We start from the raw sequence: 9,932 nt of genomic DNA on the forward strand, positions 1-9,932 counted from the left end.
TCCAGCATGGGAAAGGGGCCTCCCTAGTGGCAGCTTAAGCCGCCATGCCATAATGCCCACCCCAACAGAATTCCTTGTAAAGATGTTTTTTCACTGACTTACAGTATGCTTATAGAAATGTGCACCTGTTGTAACCATAGACTCAAACAACTTTTGCACCTATACCTAGTACCTATACCCAGTACTCAGATTAACAAATGGGTCATTGCCATCAGCCTCACCAGGAGCCCCTCTGTCCCCATCCAGTCTCCGTCTTCCTCTCACCCAAGGTCAACAATTGTCCAGAACCCTAAATAGCATGGGTTCATCCTGCCTATTTTTGTGCCTCACATAAATGGAATGCATTGTCCTAGTTTTGCATCCCCTGGGAGCTGACCGACGTAAGGAATTTGGGAGGCACAGGGAACACTGCGTGGGGCATGAGGAAGCGAGGTGGGCAAGGAAGGCAAGCCACACAGACTATGATAGGAAGCCAGTACCACAGAGGTGCTGGGACCTCACCCACTGGGGCACATCTTATCCGTGCTGGAAAGGGCACCCCTCAGAGTTACCCTGTCTGGGGGAGCAGGCCACTGAGCTGTTTGTAGATCAAGTCATGAGGTCTCTCCTTTTTTTTTTAAGATTTATTTTATTTATTTGAAAGACAGATAGAGAGAGGTCTTCCATCCGCTGGTTCACTCCCCAGATGGCCGCAACGGCCAGAGCTGCACCGATCCAAAACCAGGAGCCAGGAGCTTCTTCTGGGTCTCCCATGTGAATGCAGAGACCCAAGGACTTGGGCCATCTTCCACTGCCATCCCAGGCCATAGCAGAGCTGGATCAGAAGTGGAGCAGCCAGGACTCGAACCAGTGCCCATATGGCATGCTGGCACTACAGGTGGTAGCTTTACCCACTACGCCACAGCGCTGGCCCCTCAATTCTTTAAAAATTTCATTTGGGAGGCAAAAATAGACAGAGAACTCCAGTCTGCTGGTTCACTCCCCCAAATGCCTGCAACGCCCAGAGCTAGGCCAGACCAAAGCCAGGAGCCAGGAATTCCAGCCAGGTCTCTCCCCATGGGTGGCAGGGAACCAAGCACTTGGGCAACCATCTGTGGCTTCCCAAGTGTATCAGCAGAAAACCAGATTGGAAGCAGAGAAGCTGGGACTTGAACCAAGCTCTCCAATATGGAATGCAGGTGTTCCCAACAGCAGTGTAACCTGCTGTGCCATAGTGCCCTCCGCCCAACCCATGTTCTTTACCCCCAGAGAGCTGAAGGAGTCAGGGAGATTCAAGTCAACCTGTGCCGTGCACTGTTACACATGGCAACCAGCAATCTCTGCAAATGAAAAATCCATGGGAGAAATTACAGACTTAATTGCAAATAAATCTTTAAAAATTGTGTTCTTTTTCAATTTTAGAGATTTGGGGACCAGTGTTGTGCCACAGTCAGTTAAGCTGCAGCTTGTGACACTGGCAACCCAAATGAGTGCCAGTTCATGTCCAAGTCCCAGCCGCTCTGCTTCTGAGCCAGCTCCCTGCTCATGTTTTAACATGAGAAGGTAGCAGATGGCCCAAGTGTCTGGGTCCCTGCACACATGTGGGAGGCCCAGAAGAAGCTCCTGGATCCTGACTTCAGCTTGGCCCAGCTCAGCCCATTGCAGCCACTTGGGGAGTGAACCAACAGGTGGAAGATTCTCTCTCTCTCTCTCTCTCTCTCTCTCTCTCTCTCTCTCTCTCTCTCTCCCCCCCCCTCTCTCCTTCTCTTTGTCATCTGCCTTTCAAATAAATAAATCTTTTAAAAAAATAAATAAATGTTATAACTCTAGAGGAAATGCATCTTTTTTAAGAATCTGGGAAGCTTCCCTCTTTCTGATGAGAACATTTGTTTTCTCTTTTTTGATTTATTTTCAGTTTTTTTTTTTTAGATTTATTTATTTATTTGAAAGGTGGTGATACAGAGAGGCAAAAGCAGACACACAGAGCGAACGGTTTTCCACCCGTTGATTCATTCCCTTAAGGGCTGCAAAAGCTGGAGCTGAGCTGATCTGAAGCCAGGAGCCAGGAGCTTTTCCAGGTCTCCTGTGTGAGTGTAGGGGCTCAAGCACTTGGGCCATCTTCCACTGCTTTCCCAGGCCAAAGCAGAAAGCTGGATCAGAAGTAGAGCAACTGGGTCTTGAATCAGTGCCCATATGGGATGCCAGCACTGCAGACAGAGGCTTTACCTGCTACACCACAGTGCCTGCCCCTAGTTTTATTTTTAATTGACACAGTAATTATACAAATGTATGGGATACAACATATACATGTGTACATTATGTAATTATCAAATCCTGGCCATTACACCTCATAGATTTATTATTTCTTTGTGGTGAAATATTCAAATTACCTCTTCTATTTTGAAATATATATATATATATATATAATTGACTTTAGTCACCTTATTTGCTTTGTTTTTCTTTTAGAAAAAGAATTGTTTACTTATTTATGGAAAGGCAGAATGACAAAGAGAAGGAGAGACACAGAGGAGCTCTTCCAACCACTGGTCCATTCTGTACATGCCTGCAACAGCTAGGGCTGAGTCAGGCTGAAGCCAAGAACCAGGAACTCCATCTGGGTCTGCGACACAGGTGGCAAGACCTAAGCACTTGGCCATCTTCTTTGGCTTTCCCAGGCACACCAGCAGGAAACTGGGTCAGAAGTGGAGCAGCCAGGACTTGAACTGGTGCTCATATGGCATGCCGGCGTCGCAAGCAGCAACTTACCTGCTGCACCATCGCAGTAGCTGCTTGGTTCTCCTTACTGTACTGGAAACCAGGAGTGTCCTGCCCATGTTCTGATGGAGTTACAATGGTCTTTTCACACCCATGAGTTCCTCTGTCATCTTTCCTTATCTTGATTTGACATTTCAATTAGATTAACCTCATTGCCTGCCCTCTGTGTAAAAACCTTTGGAAAAAGACACAATGTTAATCTTGATATCTGGAGCTGGATGTGGGCCATTGCCAGCCTGGACAGGTGCCCTGGAAACCGGGCCTAGAGCAGGAATTCCCAGAGGTGTCTTGTACACAGAAACCATGCTCCACTGATAATGTAAACCCCAACCTCAGAGACCCAGTAATTAACGAAGCAATCAATATTTGCTGTTATTAATAAATATTGGCTGTAAAAAAGTATTTGTAGTAATTGCTGTAATTTAGACCTAAAATATAAATAGCTTATGAATAGAGGCTGGGGCTGTGGCATAGTAGGTTAAGCCTCCACCTGCAGTGCCGGCTGCTCCACTCTGCTCCAGCTCTCTGCTATGGCCTGGGAAAGCAGTGGAGGATGGCCCAAGTCCTTGGGCCCCTGCACCCAGGTGGGAGACCCGGAAGAAGCTCCTGGCTCCTGGCTTCGGATCAGCTTAATTCTGGCCTCTGTGGTCATTTGGGGAGTGAACCAGCAGATAGAAGACCTCTCTCTCTCTCTCTCTCTCTGGCTCTAATCTCTCTGTAACTCTTTCAAATAAATAAAATAAATCAGAGGGAGAGAGAGAGAGCGAGCAAGCTGTGTGTAATTAAAAGCTAACGGACCCTAATGTGAAAGTGGAAGGTGTTAATCCGCACAGAAGCAGCCCTACCTCAGGCACACCCATACTCAGGCTTGGGCTGAGTGTGGGACGTGAGACACGTACCGCTGGCACCCGCTACAGCAATATTACAGAGAGAGGTTTTCTGGGGTCTGCTCCACTTCTTCTTTTTTTTTTTTTTGCCAATAAAACTTTATTGAAACCCACAAGCAGCGGGCCGCGATTTGCTGGCCCCACTCCGGGTGTGGGTTATAATGTATGGGTGTGGGTTCCTGGGTATTTCTTAATTACTGTTTTATCAGCGAACGTGCTGGTGTACGTCCTTGCTTGAACGAACAACCCCCGCGTGCCGGGCTCGCGCACCTCACCCTCCTGTCCTCTGTCCCTCGCAGTGATGCTGTGCGAGGGGCCCAACAAGTTCAAGTGTGGCAGCAGGCAGTGCATCTGCGGACAAACTGTGCGACTCCGCCAGGGACTGCCTGGATTGGTTGGAGGAGTCCATCAAAGAGTGCAGTGAGCCCCAGGGCACGGGCGGGGCTGGGGTGGGACCAGGACAAGGCAAGCTGCGAGGGCTGCGGAGACGCCAGCCCCCCACCCCACCCCACGCAAAGCCAGAGCACGCGGGTGCAGCGTTCACCCTCCCGGGACCGGTAGCAGGGAGCTGGGTCCGAAGCAGAGCTGCGGGACTGGAACCAGAGCTGTGCTAGGGGATGTGGGTGTCACACGCAGTGGCTTAGCCTGCCGCGCCACAGCACAGAGGGGCAGGAGAGTGACCACTGTGTGTCCCCCCACCCCTGGCGCAGAGACCGAGTGCCTGGAGGACAACGGAGGCTGCTCCCACATCTGCCATGACCTCAGGTCGGCCACAAGTGTCTGTGTCCCGACGGCTACCGGCTGGTGGACCAGCGACGCTGAGAAGGTGACTCCCAGTCTCCAGCTTGCCTGGCTGTTTGTGTGGGGCATGCGGAGCACCGGCCTCCGTGGCTGCAAGGGCTCCGCCCCGGGAGGGGAAGGGCACGGCCAGGGTCCCTGTTGCCAGAATGCCCTTGGCTCTTTGGGCTGGGTCCCAACCAGCTCCCCACCCCAGAAGCCCCTCCCCCCCAGCCTCTTCCTCGGTCTGCAGATATCGATGAGTGTCAGGACCCCGACGCCTGCAGCCAGCTGTACCTGACCCTGGAGGGTGGCTACACGTGTGAGTGCCGGGCCGGCTTCCAGCTGGACCCCCACAGCAGGGCCTGCAAGGCCGAGGGTGAGTGCGGGGCTCGGGCCAGGGTGGCCGTGGGTGAGTCCTGGGGTCTGTGGGGAGGCAGGGCTGGGAGAACCTGTGGGCCGGGGCCGGAAGCAAGCCACGGGCTGACCAGGTCAGCTCAGCCCACGTGGGCCAGCGAGTGAGCTCCTGGCTCTGGGACTCGACATGCAGTCCAAGCTGATGGGGCGCTGCATGTGCCCCAGGGTTCAGGTGCACCTGGCCGCCGGGGCCCTCCCTGACCTCCCACATGCCCCTCGGTCCCCAGGCTCCATCGCCTACCTCTTCTTCACCAACCGGCACGAGGTGCGCAAGATGACACTGGACCGCAGCGAGTACACGAGCCTCATTGCCAACCTCACAAACATGGTGGCCCTGGATGCAGAGGTGGCCCGAAACCACGTCTACTGGTCAGACCTGTCCCAGCGCAAGATCTACAGGTGAAGCCCCACCCTGCCTCAGTCCTGTTTGCCAGGGGGGTATCCCCGGGCCTGGGCCTGAGCCCCGTGCCTCCTTCCCCAGCTCGCAGATCAACAAGGCACACCGCTTCCCTGCCTACGACACTGTCATCAGTGGTGACCTACAGGCCCCCGACAGGCTGGCTGTGGACTGGATCCACGGCCACATCTACTGGACAGACTCTGTCCTGGGCACTGTGGCCGTGGCCGACACCAGGGGGTCAGGAGGAAGACGCCGTTCCAGCAGGAAGGCTCCAAGCCCAGGGCTATCATGGTGGACCCCGTGCACGGGTAGGTGGCGGTGGGGCATGACAGGGTTTGAGCTGCGGCAGGAGCCATCCTGAGCTGTGGCAAAGTGGAGGCCTCATGGGCACTTCCTCCTCTCCCACCAGCTTCGTGTAGTGGACTGACTGGGGTGTCCCTGCCAAGATTGAGAAAGGGGGCCTGAATGGCATGGACGTCTACTCCCTGGTGACTGAAGACATCCAGTGGCCCAATGGCATCACCCTGGGTGTGTGTGCGGGCGCAAGCAGTGTCCAGGCAGCTCTGGGCCTTACCCGTGCAGCTCCCCTGCCTCATGGGTGGACAGAGCTTTTCTGGAAGTTTCTCTATGAGTCACTAAAAGCTTCTCTCATGGGAGGTTTTGCTCGCACGTGCCTCCAGCCTCTGGCACCGCTGGGTGACCACTTGTGCACCTGTGTGTTCTAGATATTTCCAGCGGCCGCCTCTACTGGGTGGACTCCAAGTTGTACTCCATTGGCGTCAACAGGGGCAACCGGAAGGCAGTGCTGGAGGACGAGAAGCGGCTGGTGCACCCCTTCTCCTTGGCCATCTTTGAGGTGAGTCCAGTGCAGGGTTGTCAGCCCCAGGCAGAACCACCAGGGGGTGCTACTGTGTACACACGGTGCTAGATGCACAGTATCTCTGGAGCAAGCTTCCAGACAGAATGCATGATCGGGGTGCCTGCTTCAAGTCCCGGCTGCTTTGCCTCCTGTCCTGTCCTGCTGATGCGCCCTGGGGGTAAAGAGTGTCAGAGAGAGGTTCTACTGGCCGAGAACCTGCTGTTCCCAGAGGACATCGTCCTGTTCCACAACCTTATGTAGCGGAGAGGTGAGGACGGGTTGGCCGTACCACCCCCCCAACCAGCCAAAATGGCCCTGCTGGTGCCCTGGAATGTTCTAGAATTTCCTCTCCCCCTGCCAGGGGTGAACTGGTATGAGAAGACTGCTCTCCCCAATGGCAGCTGCCAGTACCTGTGCCTGCCGGCCCCACAGATCAACAGCCACTCACCCAAGTTCACCTGTGCCTGCCCCGACAGCACGCTGCTGGCTGCGGACATGTGGACCTGCCGCAGAGGTCGGGGCCCGGGCCTTGCTCCGTCCATGCCGCTGGACCTGCTGGGCTTTGCTTAGCCTGTGTGTGTAGTGGGAGCATGAGGCTGTTACCAGGAATGCTTTTATCTAAGATTTAGTTATTTGAAAGGCAGAGTTACAGAGAGGCAGAGGCAGGGAGAGAGGTCTTCCATCACTGGTTCACTCCCCAAATGGCCGCAATGGCCAGAGCTGGGCTGATCAAAAGCCAGGAGCTTCTTCCGGGTCTCCGTGAGTGGCAGGGGCCTAGGGACTTGGCCAGCACCTGCTGACTGCCAGGCTACAGCAGAGAGAGGAATTGGAATCAGGGCAGCTGGGGTATGGGCAGCCCAGGCAGCAGCTTCCCCCGCTGTGCCACCACGCGCACCCCTTGACTCTCCTGGGTGCCCGGCTGGGGACTTAGACCTGGCTGTCCCGTCCTGCACCGGTGGAGCCAGACGAGGAGAGGCCCTGCGGTTGGATCCTCTGGCCTCGGTCGGGGGCCGTCTGCTTCCTCCCTGGCCCCCGTACTGCAGTTCAGGGCATTGGCAAAGGTCAGTGACGTGGCTGGTGGTGTTGGATGCCGGGAGTTCTCAGCCTGCGGTGCCCTAGCTCAGCCCTGCCTCCCCCCCTCCCCCTCGAGCGCTGGCAGCCTGGGGCAGGCACTAGCGGGTGTCCCATTTGCAGTGTCTGTCGCGTTACCTCCCTGCGCCGGCCTGGGAGCTGCAGCACTGGGGACGTGTCCTCCTGTCCCTTTCAGAGGCCGACATGGTCCTGAGCACCCAGGGGGTGTTGACAGCCACACGGCTGAAGCTCATGGGCAGCCAGCTGCCAGCCGGCACTGCACAGCAGCCCCTAACCGAGCCCACACTCAGCACCATGGAGACAGTGACCACATCCCAGCAAGGTACGGCCTGGGCCACTCCCTCTGCAGGGCCCCTTTGGGGTGCAGCCTGGGCTCCCTTGCTGACCAGCTCGGACTTGCCCTGTGTGTCCTTGAAGCCTCAATTTTCCCATCTATAAAATGGGCCTGATGACAGGCCTGCAGCTGTGGGGCTGGGAGTCTGAAGTGTTTTCAAGACCCCTGTGATGTCCCTGCTTCAGATGTGCAGCCCCATGGCCGGAACCAGGCGAGGGGAGTGAGGCCGGGCGCCCCTCGCCACACAGCACATGGAGCCAGAGGGCTCCCATCTGCTGGGCCACTCTCCAGACGTCCACGATGCCCAGGACTGGGCCACAGCCAATGCTGGGAGCTCCCTCTGGGTCTCCCATGCGAGTGGCAGGAACCGAGGCACTGGAGCCATCACTGCTGCCTCCCGCGGTGCCCATGAGCAGGGCGCTGGAGTCGCTCTGATATGGGACACAGGCTCCTAACTGCTGGGCCAGCACCTGCAGTATTTAAAGGTGCAAACCACGTTGAGCCCAGCCCGTGTGCAGGCCACCTGGCTCTGCACAGAACGTGTGATCAGAGTGACCAGAGCCAGGGCTGGGGGATTCTGTGTTGGCTGTGATATAGCAATGTTCCTGGGGGCGGGGTCCAGCACGGTGGCTAAGGTGGCGCTAGGGACACCCACCACTGCCCATATCGGAGCACCAGGGTTCGAGTCCAGATCCAACTCCCTGCTAACCCGCACCCTAGGAGGCGGCAGAGGGTGGCTCGAGTGGGTCCCTGTAGGCATTTGGGGGCGCTAAATCGGGGGATGACTTACCGCATATGTAAGGATCCGCCTAGGTTTTAGGCAGCGCAACTGTGCTGCCAGGGAGTGGGCGTGTGGTTTCCAGCCCGCTGTGGTGGATGCCAGGGGCTAGGGGCTCTGGCACCCCCTGTGTGGCGCTGTGGCCTCGGTCGCCCAGCCTGGCTTGTGGTGAATCTACCTGTACTTTGTCCACTTGTCCACCAGAGGGCGCGCCCGGCACAGGCAGCACGGAACCTTTCTTACTGTCCCCCAGAGAGCAGCTGAAGCCTTTGTTTAGCCTTAAACAAAATGACAGGAGATCTTCTGGAAAAGCCACGCCCCGGACGTCCCCGTCCTGAGTCCCGGGCGTCTCGGAGCTGATGGGGACCTTTAGGATCCTACTGCTGCCCTCACCTTTTTTTTGTTGAAGATTTTTATTTATTGGAGAGGCAGAGTTACAGTGAGAGACAGAGAGAAAAGTCTTCCATCTACCGCCTGGAGCTGCAGCCAGGCCTCCTACGTGGCCATCCTCAGCTGCCTTCCCAGGCCACAGCAGAGAGCCAGATCGGGAAGTGGAGCAGCAGGGACTCTAGCTGGCACCCACATGGGATGCTGATACCTCAGGTGGTGGCTTTACCCACTGTGCCACAGCACCAGCCCAAGGGGTTTGGTTTTGTTTTTGAAGTCTTCCAAACGTCATTCAATCCCAGTTCCCACGGGCTTTTTGAAGTCCTCTGGGATAGTGTCCCACTGTGACATGGACAGAACAGGGCCACCGCCTGCCCCGCCAGCATCCCATGGGAGCTTCCAGCCCTGCTCCCTGCTGTGGCCTGGGAAAGCAGCAGAAGATGGCCCAAGTGCTCGGGCCCCTGCACCCATGTGGGAGACCAGGAGGAGGCTCCTGGCTCCTGGCTCCCGGCGGGCTCAGTCCCAGCTGTGGTGGACATTTGGGGGTGAGCCAGCGGGTGGAAGAGCTGTCACTGTCGGTCTTTCAAATACACGAAGGGCTCCAGTCGGACGCCAAGGGCACGGGAGTTGTGTGGATGCTGCGCCAGGGCGAAGCCACTGCCTGTGACCCTGAGGTTCTAGAACCTCCCATCTGCGGGCGCCGAGGGCTGGGCCCCCTCCCACAGCCGCCCCCCCCCCCCCCCCGCCCCAGCTCGGGACCGGTGCCCGCCCTGCCTGAGTTCCCCGGGCCTGTTCCCTCCGCAGCCCTGCACAATGCGGAAGGCAGAGGCAGCGAGGGGACGCCGGGGAGCATGGGGGCCCTGTCTGTCGTCCTGCCCATCGGTGAGTGCCCGGTGTGACGTCGCCGCCCTCATTCCCCACGAGATGGGCCCCGCAGGCTCGGCTGCCCGGTTCCCCCCCAGGGTGGGTCCCGCGTGACCGCCCCGCCGTTCCAGGGCGTCAGCACCCTGGTCCTGTGGCAGAACCAGCGGCTCCGCAGCGTCCGCAGCATCAACTTCCATAACCGGGTCTACCAGAAGACCACGGAGGACCAGTTGCACTTCTGCCAGGGCCAGGGCGGCTACCCCTACCCCTGGGGAGCGCGGACAGGTGAGCGAGGGCCTGGGGCTGGGAGCGGCTACACCTACCCCTGGGGAGCGCGCGGGCGGGGGGTGGCTACCCCTACCCCTGGGGAGTGCGCGGGCTGA

At 57.2% G+C, this 9,932-nt stretch overlaps 1 pseudogene; it reads left to right on the top strand.

Moving 5' to 3' along the window:
• Nucleotides 1–9,932, top strand: part of LOC133775832 (low-density lipoprotein receptor-like) — a 29,642-nt pseudogene extending 19,710 nt beyond the window's left edge.

Source organism: Lepus europaeus, chromosome 17 (genome assembly GCF_033115175.1).
Source record: "Lepus europaeus isolate LE1 chromosome 17, mLepTim1.pri, whole genome shotgun sequence".
NCBI lineage: Eukaryota > Metazoa > Chordata > Mammalia > Lagomorpha > Leporidae > Lepus > Lepus europaeus.